Below are 20,717 nucleotides of genomic sequence, written 5' to 3'. Positions count from 1 at the left end.
GGACCCTGGGAGCAGGGAACCTACAAGAGAGATTTAAAGTGTACATTATTGAGTTAGTTACTGCTGTGGGCAACTGAAGCTCAATTTTCCCAGGATCCTGTTGAGGAACCAGGAAGAAGTGTTCATCTGAATGAGTCTGAGGCGTTTATTCATCAGCTCACCTCCCACTCCCTCACCCTCCATGCCTTTAATTGCCCATAATTCTGGGCTGCCTCCACCTGTAGGTTTAGAAAACGTGAGAAACACAGTGTTTACTTGAGGTAGGATGCCATCAAGAGTGATAGGAATGTCCATTGTCACTGTAGCTTACACCAGAGCTGGTCGAAAAAGACACAGTCCAGGGAACTAAGAGTGTCTGTGATAGGCAGACTCTCCTGGAAAGGGAGACAGCTCTGATGGGGGCTTCAACCTGAGTCAGGGCAGAGCACATTTGTGCATCTACATCCTGGTTTCCAAGCAGTTCTCCTCCAAGAGTGGCTGGTGCTCAGCAAAGACCTCTGAGTGGACATCTAGGACTACAATGATGTGATCAGGTGCTGAGAATGTTCTCTGGTCTCTAAGCTGTGTTTTTCCCACTTTCATCCAAAAGAGCTAGAATCGAATGTACCTAACTTAGAAGAGTCTTCCGAGAGGTTCACCATTTTGAATTCAAGATGGCATCTCATATCATGGATTGAGATTCCCTGGAGAGCATAGAATCTGTTTTGCCAAAAAGATTACCCAGTTGTTGGAAGGGGCTCTGCATGATTTGTTGAGGAACACTGACCACCAGAATAAGGGAACAGGAATTGATTACAGGCAGCAAGAATGACATTGGAATGGGTGTCTGTGCAGCTCCTGCCACCTTTCCAGCTGTGCACCGCTCCTTTTGCATCTGTACTCCTCTCCTCTTCTTTGGAGCAGTGTCCTTGCAATTCTTCAGCATTTCTTCATTGGCAGAGTCCGCAGGTTCCCCACTGGGATGAGCCAGGGGAGACATCTCTTTACCTCCTGCTTCTCTTTGCATAGAAGCCAACAAAAGTGGGATTTGAGGAGAGACTGTTCTGTCTGGAGATAAGAATGTTTATGGCACCTTAGGAGAGTGCATTTTCCAGGGACTGCTGAGCACAGATGCTGAGAACTGGAGTTATAGAAAAAGGGGTAGAGGAGAGGTTAGGGAGGTCCGTATGTACCACCTGCCCTGAAAAAGGTTCATCATGAAAGACGGAGGAAATACAGAGTGGGCTTGGGGAAGCAAAGGCATAAAGCCCATTATACAGGAAGATGGGGAGATGGGAAGAGGAATGGGCAGAGGAGAATTCAAAGGAGTGGAAGGTGGAAAGAGAGGGAGAGAAACAAGGAAAACTGGGAAGAGGACTGGACAGAGGAGAATTCAAAGGAGTGGAAGGTGGAACAACAGGGAGAGAAACAAGGAAAACTGGGAAAAGGAGTGGAAAGAGGAGAATTCAAAGAGCGGAAGGTAGAAAGAGAGGGAGAAAAACACTCCTCTGATTCTGAGGGCATGATCAAGGGTTTGGTCACCAGGGTTCGGTTTTAGAAAAAACAGACATGTCATCTTCTGAGCTGCTGCTGAGGAGAGAATTGGGGTCCAAGGGCAGAGGGAACTCATTGAAAGGAAGAAGCAGGCACTGGAAGGACATTCCAGATGCACCAAGAGCAGTGACTTCAGTCCGCTCCGGGCACATCTTCCAGCCGAGAAAAGGAGGCGTCCCAATGCGCAGCCATGATTATCTCCTCCTAGGATGACATAGATCATGATTATTTCCTCCCAGGGTTAGGTGGAGCCATGATTATATACCCTAGGATTACGCAGGGCCATGATTATCTCCCCCAACGATTACACAGGGTCATCATTATCTCCCCCCAGGATCACAAGGAGCCATGATTATCTCCCCCAGGATCACACGGTGTCATGATTATCTCCCCCCCGGGATCACACGTTGTCACGATTGTCTTCTCCAGGATCACACAGGGCCGTGATTATCTCCCCCCAGGATCACACAGGGCCATGATTATCTCCCCCCGGGATTGCACGGTGTCACGATTGTCTCCTCCAGGATCACACAGGGCCGTGATTATCTCCCCCCGGGATCACACGGGGCCATGATTATCTCCCCCCGGGATCACACGGGGCCATGATTATCTCCTCCTAGGTTTATGCAGGGTTGGGGCAGCGTCAATGTCAGAAATAAAAATGGAGCAAAAGGGGGTTTCCAGCCAGGCCTTCAAAACTAATAGGAAATTTGATACCAGAGATCATCAGTCATTGGTTTAGAATCTTTGTAACTTTTCTGTCTCAATATCCTCCTATTTGTTTATTGTGTTTAACAGTAAAATGATGTAAAGAAAAATTGCTATCAAAATATATTCCAGATGAAATGAAATTATATTTGAAGCATCAGTCAAATATAAAAAGAAAAACGACCTCTCTCGCTACTTTATGTTCTTACTTAACTCTAACAACAAATGAGCTGGTGCAGGTCAGTGGAATTACCGTCTTCTGCAAGTGAAGGCCCTAAGAGGAGGCGTAGAGGCTGAGTGAACAGTATAAGGTCTTAAAGCAAGTCGGTGAGGGGCCAGGATCCTTAACTTTGGTCCCTGACTCTTAGGCAGCTGTTACAACCTTTCCCTTAAAGAATCATTCACGCACAAATGAAAGTGAAGGTTTGTACAAGGCAGGCACTATTATGTAATGAGAGGCACAGTGTTGGGACACGCGCTGTAGGTCTGTGTGACTCTAAATCATTCAGCTCTCTGGAAACTCAGTTTTCTCACCTGTGCAGCGGTCTGCAGAGACAGGGTGAGAATTTCAGGAAGCCCACAGTGGGTGACCAGTGCGATGGCTTTTCTGTCCTCCGTTCACTGAGTTCCTCTTGGTATGCTCACAACTCCACACTGACTGTTATCAGGGCCACATTGGGGTTTCAGAGTCCATACCTACTGTTTTATGGCCAGAAGTAGAAATTTTTGAGTTATTTTAGGTCCATTTTAGTTGTAGCCACTTTTGTGTAGCTTTTTTTAAGTTTGGGTTTCTCTTATAGTTTAATACACTGCAAGTTTTACACATTTTAATAACATTAAGTTATGCAGTATTAAATTTTTCATAGTGCTCTGCATATTTTATTTTAGTTTTAAAATTGAAATAGTCTTCAACATTTTAAATCCAGAATTCTTATTCAGGAAAAGCTCCAAACCCAGAAATAGCTATTACATTTTGTGCCAACACATGAAATAAAAATATTTCTTTGAAAAAAATTAGCAAATCATTTGTGGTTCTCTTAATGGCTAGTAAGAATATATCTAGCTTTTACTTGATTATGAAATGGAAAATTGCAACACTTACCTTAAATAAGTAATATAAATTTTGCCAGACACTAAGATCCCAAATTTCCCAGAAAAGCTCGATAATGATGACCCAAGGCAGGAAGAACTCAGATTCCTACGGTTGGGCTGCTTTTGGCTGCACACAGGGCTCCCACAGGCATGTCTGGCGCGGTGCTGAGGTCCACTGATGGGGGGAGAGGGAACTGCCCGGGGGAAGGGCCGGGAGGTGCAGGGCTTTGTTTAGGACTGGTGCAAATCGGGGCCCGGGAGACATGGGGCAGGACCAGAGCATTCATGTCTGAGCTTCAGGGCTTGGGAAGCTGGAGATGGGGCAGCCCCAGGCTTGATGCTCAGCCTGTCCTAGGAAGCCTTGCTGTGTGTGTGGGAGGGTGGGGTTGAATATTATGAAGGTGGATGAATCCCACAGTGAGGGAGTAACTGCATGTGGCCTTAGAAAATATTTTGAAGTCAAATAATCATGAAAATGTATTAATTCACTCACCCAACCCTTCTGCCATATTTTGCTCATGCCTGTGGCATCCCAGAGACTCTCTAGGTAGGGGGCTGTGGTGTTGGCCATGCAGGCTAAGGCCCTGCCTGGTGGCTCTGAGGCTCACAGGTCCTGAGGAGCGAGGATGTGAATAGAGCAGGGACGAATTCAGGGCTCAGGATTTGGTACCTTCTCCAGAAACTGTTTTACAGAGAAGCATTCCAACATTTGGCAAACAACGACAACATTCGACAACCACAAGGGAAGGCCACACAGGAGCGCGGTGCTCGGGCTTGGGGGCATAATAGGTCCCACAGAGCTGCTTTTGTTAACAATAAGGAATTTCACACCCCCGTGTTTGCCCATGCGAAGCAGAATATTGTCTGATGTGCTGAGTATCACACACATATTTTGATCCTCTTAACTAATTATTTGAATAATGAAGCACAGAAAATGAAAGGAGTAAATAAATTCCACCTTGCAAAAAATACAATTTTGCAGTTTACGAAGTGTTCCAGTGAAGCTATGGGATCCCAAATCAACTCCTGCACCCCTGCGCTCCCTAGCCCAGGAGCTGATGCTCTGCCCAGCACGCCCTGCCCGAGGCTCAGCTGCCATTGTGAGTGTCTCTTTGCCCTCAGTGATGAGTGCAGCGCCTGCCTTTCTGTGTAAGCTACACTGAAGTGCCCAGTAGGATTTCTGCGAGAAGGAAATATGCAAAACCCCGCTGATGTCTATTCCAGGTGATCGAGAATGAAAAAGGCTCACTGTTCCAAGAGATTGCACAAGTTTTTCTGTCACCTTAATTGATGTGTGTCTGGTGTAACATTTCCAGTGGCCAAAAAGTACGGGAAACATTGCACTTTCTTCATTCTAGCCCAACAATGTATACCATGTGCTACTGTGAAACAGAACCTCTGTGAAAGGACTCCTGACTGGGCATGGTAGCTCATGTCTATAATCCCAGCACTTTGGGAGGCTGAGGCAGGTGGATCACCTGAGGTTAGGAGTTCAAGACCAGACTGACCAATATGGTGAAACCCAGTCTCTACTAAAAATACAAAAATTAGCCAGGTGTGGTGGTGCGTGCCTGTTATCCCAGCTACATAGGAGGCTGAGACAGGAGAATTATTTGAACCTGGGAGGCGGAGGTTGCAGTGACCTGCGATGGCACCACTGCACTCCAGCCTGGGTGACACAGTGAGACTCCATCTCCAAAAAAAAAAACAAAACAAAACAACACAAAACAAAAAAAACACCTCTGTGAAAGGACTCCTAAGCAGGTGCTCAAGGAAAACAAGCTCGCCCCTTACCTTGCAGCTGCCGAGTGAGTCAGCAACTCACACCATCGTCTGAGCCTCTGGTTTAAAAGCTGAGGTTTACCGTGAATTGTGACATCACCAGAGTCCATGTGGTTTTGATATTTATAAGCAAAATTCTCAAAATGTGAGCTTCCTTAGTGTCATGCTTTGCTGTTGCTGGGGACCCTTGTGGGTAGCACTGCAGGGAACAGCTGCAAATCCACTGCTCACCTGTCTCCAGACTGAGCTGTCAGTCTTCCTCTGGCATTCTCCCTCCCTCCCCTCCCATCCAGCCAGTCTCCAACGCCTCCTGGGACACCGGGACTCAGTTTCCTTCCCTCCAACCCCATGGCCACTCTGCAGCTTGGGCCAGAGACAGTGGGCTTCCCGCTCCCAGGCCTACTTCCCTCCATTCTCTACTGGCAGCTGGAGGGATCTTCTGAAAACAAAGCTCTGAGTGTCTTCTCACCTCCTCAAAACCCTTCCTTCAAAACCTCATGTGACTCAGGGAGCACCCACAGCAGCCCCGACACCCTGGCAGCACCTCCTCACTCACTGTTGCTGGAGGCAGCCTCACCAGCAGGCCTCTTTCATCTCCCTGAGTGTCCAGAGACCCCCTTGTCCCACGCTGTCTGCTCTGGATGGTGGAGGCTCTTCCCTCCCCAGAGCTCTCCTCTGTGTGGATGTCGGGCAGCTGCAGGAGGCACCAGCCACATGCTGTCCATGGCTGGTGGCCTTCTACTGGGGACAGGGATGGGGGACAGGGGGACGGGGGGACAGGGAGATGGGGAGTGGGGGGACAGGAGGACAGCCTGCCCGCAGCTTTGTGGTCATTTGCAGGGTTTACATTTGTTCGACTCTTTTTACTTTTTAAATCTTTTTTAAGTGCATGGCTGTGTTGGGTTCACAATTACGTGAATAAACAATCATTCAATTAGTTTAGTTTTATCCAGTTGTTACCTATCAGTGGATATGTGACCTAATACAAGCTTATACAAGGATAATTTGCTCTTTGTTACTGTGTTAACAGTATTTCTTCTACTTATAAATAGATTAATCCATTAAAATGTAGAGAGTTTAGAGAGAGAGCTGAAACTAAGGTCTGCTGAGTGTTGAACTTGAACACGCTCTTATTTGGTGGCTGCTTTTAAACAGCTCCAGAAATTTAATAAATTACTCTGGATAAAAGGTTGCTTCCTGTTTCTAAGGAGCTGTCCCTCTTTAGATCAACATTTAAACTTACATTAAGATGTATACTTCTTCGGGTAATTTAAAGTTGAGCTGAGATTCTCTTCTGGATAAGCACAATCACCAGGTCAGGATGGCTTTTCTCTGTTCTTGGTCCTGCTCATGTTCTGCCACATTGAAGAGTTTGTTCTTGTAACTGTCCATGAGTAACTTGTCTGCTTTCAGAGGTTTTAGCTAAATTTCTCTTCATAAAATCATTCTAGCAAATTTATTATGCAAATGGTATAAAGGATTAGCTTTGCTTTTTTTGTACTTTAAATTATTCTGTCATCTTTCTCTTACAGTACATGTCCTGTGGCGCCTAAATAAATTTCTATCTGTTATACCTTTTGTTGTGAATACATGTTTTGGTCTAAATACATATAATTGCTAAGTTTTGTTGATTTGGGACTAGTTTGTGTTCAGAGTGGTGGAGTCGACGTGAAGTCTCCCGGGTGTGAGCAGGTGCCATGCAGAGGCTGCACTGGGCTTCCCGGGACCTGCTCTCCAGGACGCCCACCTCGTCAGGCTCACTCCCACCGCACCTGAGCTTCTGTCTGTGGCGGTGGTTGAGGCGGCTGGTGGGTAGCGTGTGTGTGGTCATGGCCCTGTTCAGTTACGCTGTCTGTTCTTAACTTCTGCCACATCCTCCTTTGGCCTTTAATTTCGTAAAGGTTGTTGTGGGTGGAATGTTCTGTGGCCCATTTCTTTCCACCTCAGAGCTACCCCTGGACCTGACATTTTCGTGTAAATGCTGGTGCTCACTCTGCGGCTGTCGTAGGGTTTGCTGAAGATGGTGGCGTGTGGCTGGGTCAGCAGCAGCCGGTGGGGGCTTCGGGGTTTGTTGATGGCACAGTGGGCTCCTCCGAGGAAGAGAAGTGCTGCCCTCAGTCCCAGCTGCTGTTGGCGGCACGCGGGCCGGTGACTGCTCATTTTATTGAGCTCATGGTGAGGCATAGAGGGGTAGCTGACCCCAGATTGGGTCTTAGCTATCATGCTCAGAACACACGAAAGCCACTTTCACAGTTTGTTTTTATTTTAGCGGTAGCTTTTCATGGCTTAGTTGGGGTTTAACTTTATTTGTGTATAATCTTAAGCATGCTTTACACTGAGCTTTATTAATTTGGGTTAAGCCTATGGCCATGGTGGCTGGCCCGAAATTTGCCAACCCTGAGGGAAACTACTGTAGCTTCTCACACTTCTGCTTTACCACCACATCTCTATCTCTGCTGTTTCCCGCAGGGCTGTGGCTGAGTGGGGAGATAGGAGCTGCTCCTGAGTGAGCCTAAGGCCCGTTGCTTCGGGTCTCCTGCGAACCTAGAGGCCTCCGTGCAGGAACACAGGTACCTGGATGCGTGGTCTCGCAAAGAACTCACGAGGAGGCCGAGACCAGGCTGTGTGCTGACAGTGTTGCATGAACTCAGGCTTGGTCAGTGCCTGGCTTCAGCGATGTCAACGTGTACTCAGAGGAGAAATTGCTGAGCTTCAGTTCTATGTGAGTATCCTGGGCTTTCTTAGTAATTGTAGTAAGAAACAAAACAAGTTTTAGTCCAAAAAGCCTAATTTTGAGTGAATTTTTCTGGCAAAGCAGGCTGTGGTCTGTAGGGGCCCAGCTCTGACGTCACAGCAGGTGACACAGGTCAGAAGCAGCCTCCTTGGAATGGAGTCAGCGTGCTGGGGCCGCCTCCCTGCCACCTCGCTTGGCCGGGCATCACCACGGCACACAGTGAGGGACCTTCTGATCCCGGTGGCAAGGGCCGTGTCTCCAGCCTGCCCCTGTGGTCAGCCCTGTGCACCTCTTTTTCTTTTTTCTTTGAGATGGAGTCTCGCTCTGTCATCCAGGCTGGAGTGCAGTAGCACCATCTGGGCTCACCGCAAGCTCCACCTCCCGGGTTCACACCATTCTCCTGCCTCAGCCTCCCGAGTAGCTGGGACTACAGGCGCCGACCACCACGCCTGGCTAATTTTTTGTATTTTTAGTAGAGATGGGGTTTCACCATGTTAGCCAGGATGGTCTCGATCTCCCGACCTCGTGATCCGCCCGCCTTGGCCTCCCAAAGTGCTGGGATTATAGGCATGAGCCACGGCGCCCAGCCCTGTGCACCTCTTTCATTTCAGGTTTCCAGCGCTTTGAAACAGTCTCTGACACCACCCTGGAGAGAGCAGAAGCCACGCTGGAGTGACCGGCCCTCTCGGACCACGGGGTGGACATAGCGGTGAATGTGGCAGCCTCAGGTGGCCACGTCCCCATTCACCCCACGTGCTCCCTATGGCCTCTCTCTGGCATTATTAACAGTACTGACCCCACGAGTGGGGAGAGTCTCTGCGAGTACAGAAGCCCCTCCCCACCGTTCAGCACGGACAGCCAGTCCGGTACAGCCCCATTGGTAAGAGGCTTGGGAATAAAGGGTGATAGCGGGGGGTGGGGGGCCGAGGGTCTCTGACCTCTGTGGGAACGCAGTGGGTGCCACAGTGATTGACACGTCCAGCTGGGCCTGCTGGCTGTGGGATACCCTAAGGCATCATGAGGTTGCTAGTTTTGGCAACAGAGAGGAGAATTTGTGGAAATGGGGTGCTGTAGAAGAAAAGTAGACTGGGCTTGGTCCTCACAAAGGAATTGTCGACTGTTCCTGGTAGAATTTTAACTCTTATATTTGGGAAAGGGAGCAAGGAAAGATAAAATCTCCTAACTGGTCAGGCAACTGCCTGGATGGCCTGCGAGGGTTGGTTTTTTGGTCTCAAATGTCCCTGAAGGAGTTGGGGGGATGGTGTTGACAGAACCCCAGCTGCTGGCATGAGCTGGGTATCCTGATCCCTGGTTAGAAGCTGTTTCTGTTGAATGATATCCCAGAACTATTAATTCTGGAAGCTTGAAAACCACTTATGTAATGTCTTCAGAGCAATATTAAGGTCTGGTCTCCACAGAAGAAATCTGGGCCACAATTACACAGGATCCCACCCTGTTTCCAGGGAGCATTTGCCTCTTAGACAGCATTTGTTGAGAAGAAATTACAGTTTATAGCTTGAAAAATACAAGGATGGCGAATGAGATCAATGGGATACTTCAGCTTTTCTCTGATTCTCTGTGAAACTTTTCCTCGTCAGTTCCCTGTGAATCCCGGGAAACTTTCCTGAGAAAATAAAATTAATACACAAGATAGACACATAAAATTAACGCATAAATTAACACATATGGAGATATTTATGAAGCATAGAGAAAACTTTATTGCCTGAGGCACGTGCTCCAGAAATGTGGTGTAGAATAAAGAGAAAGACAGAATGCCGTCTGAAAGTCCCCCTCCACTTTTAACAACTGGCCTCTGATGAAGAAAGATCTTCCAGAACCTAAATTTGCCTGGTATTAATTAATAGGAAGAGTTAATAAGACAATATAGAAGATCATAAATGCCAAATTTTGCTCATTGTAGCACGATAAAACATTTTGCTCCTTGTAGCAGTAAATAAAAGGTGTAGCATCAGAAGAAATTCAGAGCTGGGTTTAGATGAAAGAAAATGTCATCAATAGCATGTCCCAAGATGGAGCCTTTCAAGCCAATTATGTAATTCTCTTGTAGAAAGTTAATGTTTATTCATCCATATTATATGCATTCTTTATTAATTTTATTTTAATGGGATAACAGATAAGATAAATAGTGCCTTTTCAGATGTCCTCATAACTAGAAGCCTTGGAAAAGAGTTCTCTTGTTTCTCATCTTGTGTGATCATCTTGGCACATCTCTGGAAAGGTGAAAAAGATAAGCTCGCCTTAAAACACTCGTTTCCCAAATGGCATGTTTTCATCCTCTGTGGTTTGGATCGGGTTGCTGGGAGGAGGAAGTTCTTAGAGGTGAGTGTCACGGACAGGAAGGTCAATATCAGGAATATTTGTTAGCCAGTAGAAATAATTTTCATCACTTTCACATATATTATTTTATGTCATCAGTAGTTTCTGTTAATTTTATCAGGTATTATCATCAAATACAGTAGGTGATTAAAGAGGGTGCACCCTTCTACCTGGGATGCCCGGTGAGGCTCAGCATTCACCCAGACCCACAGGACTTGCGAGGCAGTGCAGGATGACAAGCAGGCTGCCTTCACATCTGGGCTCTTCCTCAGCGTGATCCATCCCACATCTCACTGAAGCCACGGAACACAAGACACCAGCCTATGGACTCGTCAGCTGGAGGTTAATCTAGTGAGAAACACTAGTCAATGTGGCCATTGACTAGAGAGAGAATTCAAAGATCCTCTGCAAGGAGTTGCTCTTTGGAATTTGTCTAAACGCTGCAGAGCCAATTCCTGTTTTAGATGACAGGTCTGTCAGCATCAAGGCACTTAGATCTGGGAGAGGGACCTAAACATCAGCATAGGCAGAGGGAACTCGGGACTGCAGCGATGCTGCTTTATCTCCCCTGATTTGCTGCTATTAGGGAGGGGCTTTCCATCTTGCAGGCACAAGTTAAAAATCACTACCAACCTTTTTTCAATAAAATTCAAAATTCCTTTTCACTGTTTCCACAGACTTTACAAAGCCACTTTGTGAGACTGACAACAAATAACAGCTTTTAAAATAGTTTTGGCCCTGATGTGGTTTGGCTCTGTGTCCCCACCCAAATCTCATCTTAAATCGTATTCCCATAATTCCCAAGTGTTGCAGGAGGGACCCAGTGGGAGATAATTCCATTATGGGGGTGGTTTCCCCCATACTGTTCTTCTGGTAGTGAATAAGTCTCACAAGAGCTGATGGTTTTATCAAGGGTTTCCACATTTGCATCTTCCTCATTTTCTCTTTTCACCGCCACGTAAGAAGTGCCTTTCACCTCTCACCATGATTCTGAAGCTCCCCAGCCATGTGGAACTGTAAGTCCAATTAAACCTCTTTTTCTTCCCAGTCTTGGGTATGTTTTTATCAGCAGCATGAAAACAGACTAATACAGTAAATTGGAACCAGCAGAGTGGGGTGTTGCTGAAAAGATACTCGAAAATGTGGAAGTGACTTTGGAACTGGGTAACAGGCAGAAGTTGGAAGAGTTTGGAGGGCTCAGACGAAGACAGAAAAATGCGGGACAGTTTGGAACTTCCTGGAGACTTGTTGAATGGCTTTGACAAAAATACTGATAATGATGATATGGACAGTGAAATCCAGGCTGAGGTGGTCTCAGATGGAGATGAGGAACTTGTTGGGCACTGGAGCAAAGGTGACCTTTGTTATGTTTTAGCAAAGAGGCTGGTGGCATTTTTCTCCTGCCTGAGAGATTTCTGGAACTTTGAACTTGAGAGAGCTGATGTAGGGTATCTAGGAGAAGAAATTTCTAAGCAGCAAAGCATTCAAGAGGTGACTTGGGTGCTTTTAAAGGCATTCAGGTTTTTTTTAATCTACCATTTTATTTTATTTTATTTTTAATTTTTTTATTATACTTTTAAGTTCTAGGGTACATGTGCACAACATGCAGGTTTGTTACATATGTATACATGTGCCATGTTGGTGTGCTGCACCCATTAACTCGTCATTTACATTAGGTATTTCTCCTAATGCTATCCCTCCCCCCTCCCCCCACTCCACGACAGGCCCCAGTGTGTGATATTCCACACCCTGTGTCCAAGTGTTCTCATTGATCAATTCCCACCTATGAGTGAGAACATGTGGTGTTTAGTTTTCTGTCCTTGTGATAGTTTGCTCAGAATGATGGTTTCTAGCTTCATCCATGTCCCTACAAAGGACATGAACTCATCCTTTTTTATGGCTGCATAGTATTCCATGGTGTATATGTGCCACATTTTCTTAATCCAGTCTATCACTGATGGACATTTGGGTTGGTTCCAAGTCTTTACTGTTGTGAATAGTGCCACAATAAACATACGTATGCATGTGTCTTTAGAGCAGCATGATTTATAATCCTTTGGGTATATGCCCAGTAATGGGATGACTGGGTCAAATGGTATTTCTAGTTCTAGATCCTTGAGCAATTGCCACACTGTCTTCCAGAGTGGTTGAACTAGTTTACAGTCCCACCAACAGTGTAAAAGCGTTCCTATTTCTCCACATCCTCTCCAGCACCTGTTGTTTCCTGACTTTTTAATGATCGCCATTCTAGCTGGTGTGAGATGGCATCTCATTGTGGTTTTGATTTGCATTTCTCTGATGGCCAGTGATGATGAGCATTTTTTCATGTGTCTGTTGGCTGCATAAATGTCTTCTTTTGAGAAGTGTCTGTTCATATCCTTTGCCCACTTTTTGATGGGGTTGTTTGATTTTTTTCTTGTAAATTTGTTTAAGTTCTTTGTAGATTCTGGATATTAGCCCTTTGTCAGATACGTAGATTGCAAAAGTTTTCTCCCATTCTGTAGGTTCCCTGTTCACTCTGATAGTAGTTTCTTTTGCTGTGCAGAAGCTCTTTAGTTTAATTAGATCCCATTTGTCAATTTTGGCTTTTGTTGCGATTGCTTTTGGTGTTTTAGTCATGAAGTCCTTGCCCATGACTGTGTCCTGAATGGTATTGCCTAGGTTTTCTTCTAGGGTTTTTATGGTTTTAGGTCTAACATTTAAGTCTTTAATCCATCTTGAATTAATTTTTGTGTAAGGTGTAAGGAAGGAATCCAGTTTCAGCTTTCTACATATGGCTAGCCAGTTTTCCCAGCACCATTTATTAAATAAGGAATCCTTTCCCCATTTTTTGTTTTTGTCAAGTTTGTCAAAGATCAGATGGTTGTAGATGTGTGGTATTATTTCCAAGGGCTCTATTCTGTTCCATTAGTCTATATATCTGTTTTAGTACCAGTATCATGCTGTTTTGGTTACTGTAGTAAATGCATTCAGTTTTAAAAGGGAAACAGAGCATAAAAGTTCAGAAAATTTGCAGCCTGACAATGTGATAGAAAAGAAAATCTCATTTTCTGAGGAGAAATTCAAGCCAGCTGTGATACTTGTATAAATAACCAGGAGTTGAATGTTAATCTCCAAGACAATAGGGAAAATGTCTCCAGGGCATGTCAGAGACCTTTGCGGCAGCCTCTTCCATCACAGACCCAGAGGTCTAAGAGGAAAAAATGGTTTTGTGGGCCCTGAGCTGTGTGCAGCCTAGGGACTTGATGCCCTGTGTCCCAGCTGCTCCAGCCATGGCTGAAAGGGGCCAATGGACAGCTTGGGCTGTGGCTTCAGAGGATAGAAGCCCCAAGCCTTGGCGGCTTCCACATGGTGCTGAGCCTGCAGGTGCACAGAAGTCAAGAATTGAGGTTTGGGAACCTCCACCTGGATTTCAGAAGACGTATGGAAATGCCTGGAAGCCCAGGCAAAAGGTTGCTGTAGGGGCAGGGCCCTCATGGACAGCCTATGCCAGGGCACTGCAGAAGGGAAATGTGGGGTCAGAGCCCCCACACAGAGTCCTTACTGGGGCACTTCCTGGTGGAGCAGTGCGAAGAGGGCCACCATCCTCTAGACCCCAGAATGGCAGATCCATTGGCAGCTTGCACCGTGAGCCTGGAAAAGCCACAGTCACTCAATGCCAGCCCATGAAAGCAGCTGGAGGGAGGCTGTACCCTGCAAAGCCACGGGGCGGAGCTGCCCAAGACCATGGGAACCTCCCTCTTGCATCAGCGTGACCTGTATGTGAGACCTGGAGTCAAAGGAGATCATTTTGGAACTTTAAAATTTGACTGTCCCACTGGATTTCAGACTTGCATGGGCCCTGAACCCCTTTGTTTTGGCCAATTTCTCCCCTTTGGAACTGCTGTGTTTACCCAATACCTTTACCCCAATTGTATCTAGGAAGGAACTAGCTTGCTTTGGATTTTACAGACTCATAAGTGGAAGGGACTTGCCTTGTCTCATGTGAGACCTTGGATGGTGGATTTTGGGTTAATGCTGAAATGAGTTAAGACTGTGGGGGACTGACTGTTGGGAAGGCATGATTGGTTTTGAAATGTGAGGACATGGGATCTGGAGGGGCCAGGGAAAGAATCGTATGGTTTGGCTCTGTGTCCACACCCAAATCTCATCTTGAATTGAACTCCCATAATTTCCACATGTTGTGGGAGGGACCTGGTGGGAGATAATTTGAATCATGGGGGCAATTTCCCCCATACTGTTCTTGTTATAGTTAATAAGTCTCAGAAGATCTGATGGTTTTATCAGGGGTCTCTACTTTCGCTCCTTACTAGTTTTTCTCTTGCCGCTCCCATGTAAGAAGTGCCTTTCACCTCCTGCCATGATTATGAGACTTCCCCGGCCATGTGGAACTGTTAAGTCCAATTAAACATCTTTTTCTTCCTAGTCCTAGGTATGTCTTTATCAGCAGCATGAAAACAGACTAACACAGCCCTAACAGAGAGCATGTGCTGTTTTTATCCAGTTGACAAAGGCATACCCCAGGCGTTTCAGGGGACTGAAGCATTAGGACCTGTGCAGTGTGTGTTTATTTGTTGTTGCCCACGTTTGGGCCTGGCATCAGCACCGGGGAGAGGAAAATCCATTTTCACCCACAACCTTCCCAAGGCTCCCCCACCGAGTGCCAGCAACGGACGTAGATAAGCCCCAACCTCTCTGCCCAGGGAACCAGCCCTCGGCACCCACTGTGCTCCAGGGCCTCTCAGCAGGAGGTGCTTCAAGTTGAAGAGGTGACTTGTCCTGTCCCTGCTTCAGTGGAAGTCAGATTAAAATGTATACCAGAAGGACATAGAATATCTACCTGGGACGGGAGGCCCCCAAAAAGAACGAAAAACCAAAACCAAAACAAAAGGAACCTGTGTCATCGGGTATTTAGAGTTGACCACATGGCTTTTGCTGGCCTATGTCTCATGCTTGGGAGCACTCAGCTCTATGGACACAACAGCTTGAGGGTGTGACCCAGGTCTTATTACTGCTGGGTGTTACGAAGCAGTGATGGCTTCCTCCAAAAACAAAGACTTCCTATAATTTCTTCCTATGTGTGAGGTGGAAACCCAATGTCTACATTTTCTATCAGTTACAGAAAAATTACTATTTTGAGATCCTGACTAAATCTTTACCAACAATGTAAAGGAGGGTCATTTGGACTTAATTCTTGTTTAGAAACCAAAAATCTACCCAAATAACCAATTTCCAAATTACATGGGTCTAGTTGTTTTGTCTTGGTTTGCTTTAAGAGGATAATTTTTCCATATCTATCAAGGAGTCTGATATACAGTAGGTGATTAATAAATGTTTGTTGAATAAATGAATGAATGAGAGTGTGATATATACTGTTACAGACATTGTATTGTGTCAGTATCAATGATATTTATGAGACGAGACAAGGCATTTTATTTCTGCCTTTAGAGATGCATTTAATTTATTGTGTATTACCATCATATTTATAAAGCCCCTTTCCATCTCTGTATAGGGTAACTCAACGCTCTTTATCAAGAGCAATCTGTGAATTTTGAAGAAAGAACAGACATCAGAAAAAGGAAATCTCCATCTAAAGATAAATTCACCTAGAAATTGCCTAGAACATGATGAAAATTCATGCTTTGCTCGCTGGCTATAAGCATTTCTCTTGGGGTGGTTGTACATTTTACTTTCTGGCTTCCCACCCGCTAGGATGCATGCCACACTGAACTTAAATTCCGTGACTAACTGCCATGCACAGATGTCCTGGAGACGAATACACACCAGAAAATATGCCAAGTATCAAATTCACACAAAACATTATAAAACTAGCAAATATTTCCTGCTTTTGGCTGTGTTGGAAATTATCTTCTGTGAGATAAATCTTTTGGCTAAAATATGATTTTTAAAGATTCTCAAATGTTCGAGTCTTCACTTCTGCATTAATTAAATTAAGATGGAGCCAGTGTCTCTGAGAAAGCTCACAAGCTCTTAACTCATGAGGTTGCTCCGAAGTATCTCATTCTGTTTTTACTCATCCTCCTGCGTGACAAGGAAGAGAAAGAGCCAATAAATAAATGAAATAAACGAACAGTCCTTCAGCCTCAGGCCCAGAACGGAGGTCTCAAGCTTGGTAGAAAACGGGCTGACCAAGAAACCAAGACATGGTGTCTGAAGCACATGGACACCTACAAACAAGAGGCCTGTTCTTTCCCACTGGCCCACAGGGGCCCCAAAGTCTTGCATTTAGACTTTAGGCTCTTTCCTCTTTGTTAAACATATATTGTTGTATTGGTCTTAGAGTTTTATTTTGCTCTCTATGAAGACAATGCCTGTAACCATCTGTTGTATGTAATAGAATGCCACAGTTACTAAAATATGCAAAAATAACTAGACGCAGAAAAGTGAAATTAAAAATCCGTATTGTAGTAGCCACTAAAAAGAAGTCCTACTTCTATCTCCCATTTGCATTAACCCATTTGTGTATTTATTAACTCATTTGCCTGACAGGTACCGCACATTTCCTGTGTGCCTTCAAAACTGTTTCATCTCAATTCCCTTCTTCTCCGATTTGATTGAGGGGCTCTTCTAAGCCTTCAGCACCCGACTCAGTTCTTGTTGAAACACAGCCCGCCACTCTCGGCAGTCCCTGTGTTGAATGGTGGAGCAGCCAAAGTGGGTTCTGAGAGCCCGCTGCACCCCTCTGCAGACCCCAACCCACCAGCCCCCTCCTCTTGGCCCTCATAGGCCCGGCCTGTCCTGCTCCAGTGCAGTGACCCCAAAGCCTCTTCCCTCCAACGGGACACCCCAGTTACCCCCTTTTTCCTGCATGTTCCTTTCTCCTGGGGTTTGCCCTCTCCCAGAGCATAGGCAAGCTCCAGCCTCTTCTGCTTCTGAAACCTCTCCTGGACCCTGCAGCCTCCTCCCTCGGACCTTGTCCCTGCCATGCTGTTTCCGGCAGCTCCTGCAGGCGTCCCCTTGGTCATGCTTTCCAGATGTTCCCCCAACTTCTGCCCACACGCGGCTGAGGCTTCACTGGAGCTCGGGGATGCCCCACAGAGATTCCTGCTGCTTCCTCTCAAGGCCTGGCACCTCCCGTGACTTCAGGGACAGAGTTCCTCCTGCCTCCCAGACAACCCGCTCTTTCCTGCGCAGGGCTCGGTGCCCTGCAGTTAGTATTTCTTTGTACCCCACTGGCCTCTTTGCAGTGAGCTCCTCTCTTCAGCCTCCACTCTGCATAGCGAGTGGCTGTAGGCACAGGATGCCCACAGGCAGATCCATCTCAAGCCAACGCCAAACCGCCCTCTCCCCTTGGAATAAGCCCATCTTCCCACACCTTATTCTCACCCACCACCGTCAACTGGAGGGTGTCAGTCACCCCAGCCTCCACCAGGCCCCACATCCTGATGACTTCATTTTGAAAATTTATTTTTAAAGTTTTCATATTTAAATTTTAAACTAATAACTTTGTAATTAGGGATAAAACTCAAAACCACAAAGAAAGCAAAATTAAATTATCCCAATTTTACCACCCAGAAATCACTAATGCCAATGTTCAATAAGCATTATCACAAACCTCTCCATGAACGGGAAAGAATAAAAGAAGGAAAAACACATTTAAAAATGTGATTATATCATAAACGCTAAAATATAATGAAGTACAGAATTTAATTTTAAATGAATTTGACCAGTAAAACAGGGACCTGGACTATAAATAAAGGAGAACTGTCAGAGTTCAGACACATTTTCAATTACAAAAAAATAAGAGCTCCTAAAATACAGCTCTAAAGTTCGTCAAAATATTAACAAAAATGTGAAGAAGACGGAACTTTTTAAAACCAGTGGTTCAGGTTTAGGTCACACTTAGGGCCCCTAGTTCTGAATGAGAAAATCAGCATCTGTGGACGTTTTTTTATCCCCTCTCTTCCCTAAGCTCAGGTTGTGTTCCCGTTTCCAATACATTTCCTATGATCAACATTTTTTATCTTGGTTCCATATTTAAATGGATTCAGTTGTTTTTCTGTAGTTCAATCTATTTTCACGCACTTCCTGTTTCTGACCTCTTCATTCAGGTTGTTCTCATTCGTGGCTGGATCACACCAGCAAGAAAGATTTTAAAGGACAACTCCTTGGGGCCGTCCAACACTGAAACCGCCTGACCGCTGCTGTCTTTGTGCTTGCAGAAAATCACAGTGGGCACAAAATTTTAGACATGATTTCGAGAGCATGAGAGCTACTGTTCACCAATCCAGGGCCAGCCTGGTGACTGTCTTCCTTTAAAGCACCTGGCTTGGTACCTAAAATGTTCTTTTTTTTTTTTTTTTTTTGAAATTCAATAACTTCATCAGAACAGGCGTTGATGTAGACAGATCTCCATCTTTTTGGTTTTTTGAGTGAGTTTTTGCTCTGTAGGCTGAATTCCTTGGAATTTAGTTCTGAAATCACCCTATTGTTGAGTATTCGTTTCCTAGCCATCTGCTGCTGTCCGTCTTTCTCTGCAACCCTGGTGGGTCTGACGAGCAGGGAGAGTGTGGGTAGCAAAGCCGCGGGGAAAGCCCAGAGCAGCAGAGCGGGGGTGGAAGGAGCATCCGGGCAGGGCCGGAAGGAGCATCTGGGCAGGGCCGGAAAGAGCAGCGGTGCAGGGGCGGAAGGAGCAGCAGGGCACCGGCGGGAGGAGCAGTGGAGCACGGACGGGAGGAGCAGCACAGCAGAGCAGGGGCGGAAGGAGCAGCAGGGCAAGGGCGTCACGAGCAGCAGAGCAGAGCAGGGGCGGAAGGAGCAGCGGCGCGGGAGCGGAAGGAGCAGCCGAGCGGGAGCGGAAGGAGCAGCCGAGCGGGAGCGGAAGGAGCAGCCGAGCGGCGGAGGGGCGGAAGGTGACGGTGGAGAGGCGGAAGGTGACTGTGGAGAGAGGAGGATGTGGAGCGAGGGGCTGGCGCGGCTGTAGGGGAATGTAGGGGAAACCTAGGGGCATGTTTATCATTGATAAGAGTAGGGGGGAGCAGAGCTTGAAACATTTATACAGTAGTTTTTAGCTGATGGAGAAAGGAAGATAATTTCGTGTCACATCCCTGAAGGCTATTCAAAATGGAATCTCATATCACATCTGAGACAGTAAACGTTCACCATGGAATAGAATTTGAAAGAAAAAATACAAATAGCTTCCTTTATGGAATACCTACTGCATGTCTGGCCATGTACCAAGTGTTCTGCAACATTTATGTTATTTAAACTGCCCAGTACTTCCATTGCTTCTCCTTTACAGATGGGGAAACTGCGTCATCAAGGAGGTGATTAGCGTGCAGAGGGTCACATTGCTGGTAACTGGAAGGGCCTGGATTTGACCACAGGTGTTTTCTGACAACTCCAAAGACAAAAAATCAGTACACATAGTTTCAACAAAAAGAAAATAATCTATTTTTAGTATTCATCATTGATAAAATGAAAGGTTTTGAGAAAAACAAAGCAATGAGAAGAATCTGAGACAGAAATATAGAGGTTCTGCCTTGCACTCACCTGGGGCTCTGGAGTGAGATGAGACAGGGCCAGAGCCCCTACCAGCTGTGTGGCCTTAGGGAACGTCTGTGATGATTAAAGTCATGCAAATGAGAACTCCACCAACACCCAGAGGGCACTTGCCAGGTGCCAGGCCCCAGGCTGTGGGCTTTAGTCATATCATTGTTACCCCACTTTCTCCCCAGGTACTGAACATGCCAACCTCACGGGTTAGTTGACAGAAGTGTGTGGGTATTCCCGGTCAAACACTCAGCCTAGGGCCAGCCGCTACCATCACTCCACTCTGATGACTGCAGGGACGTGGTTCATATCCATAAAACCAAAAGGTGAGGCCCATGTTTGAGTTATTCACAAAACGTAGACACCCCATGTCCCTCGGTCTCCAGTGGTGGAGATGCAAAAGCATGCTTCTAAACACACCCGCCCTCAGGTGACACGGAGACGTGGGCCTCCCCATCTGGAGGTGCGGACAGATCCCACAGTTGGGTAGAGACGCTTGGGATGGAGGAACTGGGCCTGGTGTTAGAGCAGCTGGGGTTCTGCAAACGTCGCCACTGTCCAGGGAGAAGACGTGGAGAAAACCGAGGCCACCCGAGACTGAACCCAGGGAACGAGTACATAACGGAGGTGCCAGGTGGAGGGCAGGCGACAGTGGAGGCTGGGGTGGTGGACGGGAATCGGGAGGGGCAGGGTGCTCAGAGGACATCCTTGCTTAGCGGAAGCCACAGGATTTGCCGGGAATAAGCGGGAAGTAAAAGCCATACCCCCTTCTAACAGGGTGTGCGTGCTGCTGAGAGATCATCTGTGTCATTCCCCAGCACAATTTGGTAGTAAGAATTGAAGTTGTTTTCACCTTTCACAGCATCAAACAACACTGAATTATTATGGTGACAGGGTTTCCAGATGGTTCTATGAGAGATAATGTAATTTAACCAAAATGGAGGCCCACTCTTCACCTCAGCTGGTGTGTGCAGATGAGAGAATCGCAGGCTCGGACTTGGGACTGGTCGCGGAGGAT

General features: G+C 46.3%; 2 long non-coding RNA genes across 2 annotated transcripts; both read left to right on the top strand.

Moving 5' to 3' along the window:
- Nucleotides 1-11,146: 11,146 nt before the first annotated feature.
- LOC103891045 (uncharacterized) lies at nucleotides 11,147-18,631 on the top strand. The gene is made up of 3 exons (XR_655308.2): nucleotides 11,147-11,202; nucleotides 14,500-14,618; nucleotides 18,259-18,631. It is a non-coding gene; the product is annotated as an uncharacterized LOC103891045 (long non-coding RNA).
- A 161-nt stretch (nucleotides 18,632-18,792) lies between these two features.
- Nucleotides 18,793-20,337, top strand: LOC129059806 (uncharacterized). The gene is made up of 3 exons (XR_008525895.2): nucleotides 18,793-19,080; nucleotides 19,885-20,025; nucleotides 20,130-20,337. It is a non-coding gene; the product is annotated as an uncharacterized LOC129059806 (long non-coding RNA).
- The last annotated feature ends 380 nt before the right edge of the window (nucleotides 20,338-20,717 follow it).

This window comes from Pongo abelii, chromosome 5 (assembly GCF_028885655.2).
Source record: "Pongo abelii isolate AG06213 chromosome 5, NHGRI_mPonAbe1-v2.0_pri, whole genome shotgun sequence".
NCBI lineage: Eukaryota > Metazoa > Chordata > Mammalia > Primates > Hominidae > Pongo > Pongo abelii.
Note: the sequence above shows the minus strand (reverse complement) of the source record. Positions and strands in the feature narration are given on the sequence as shown.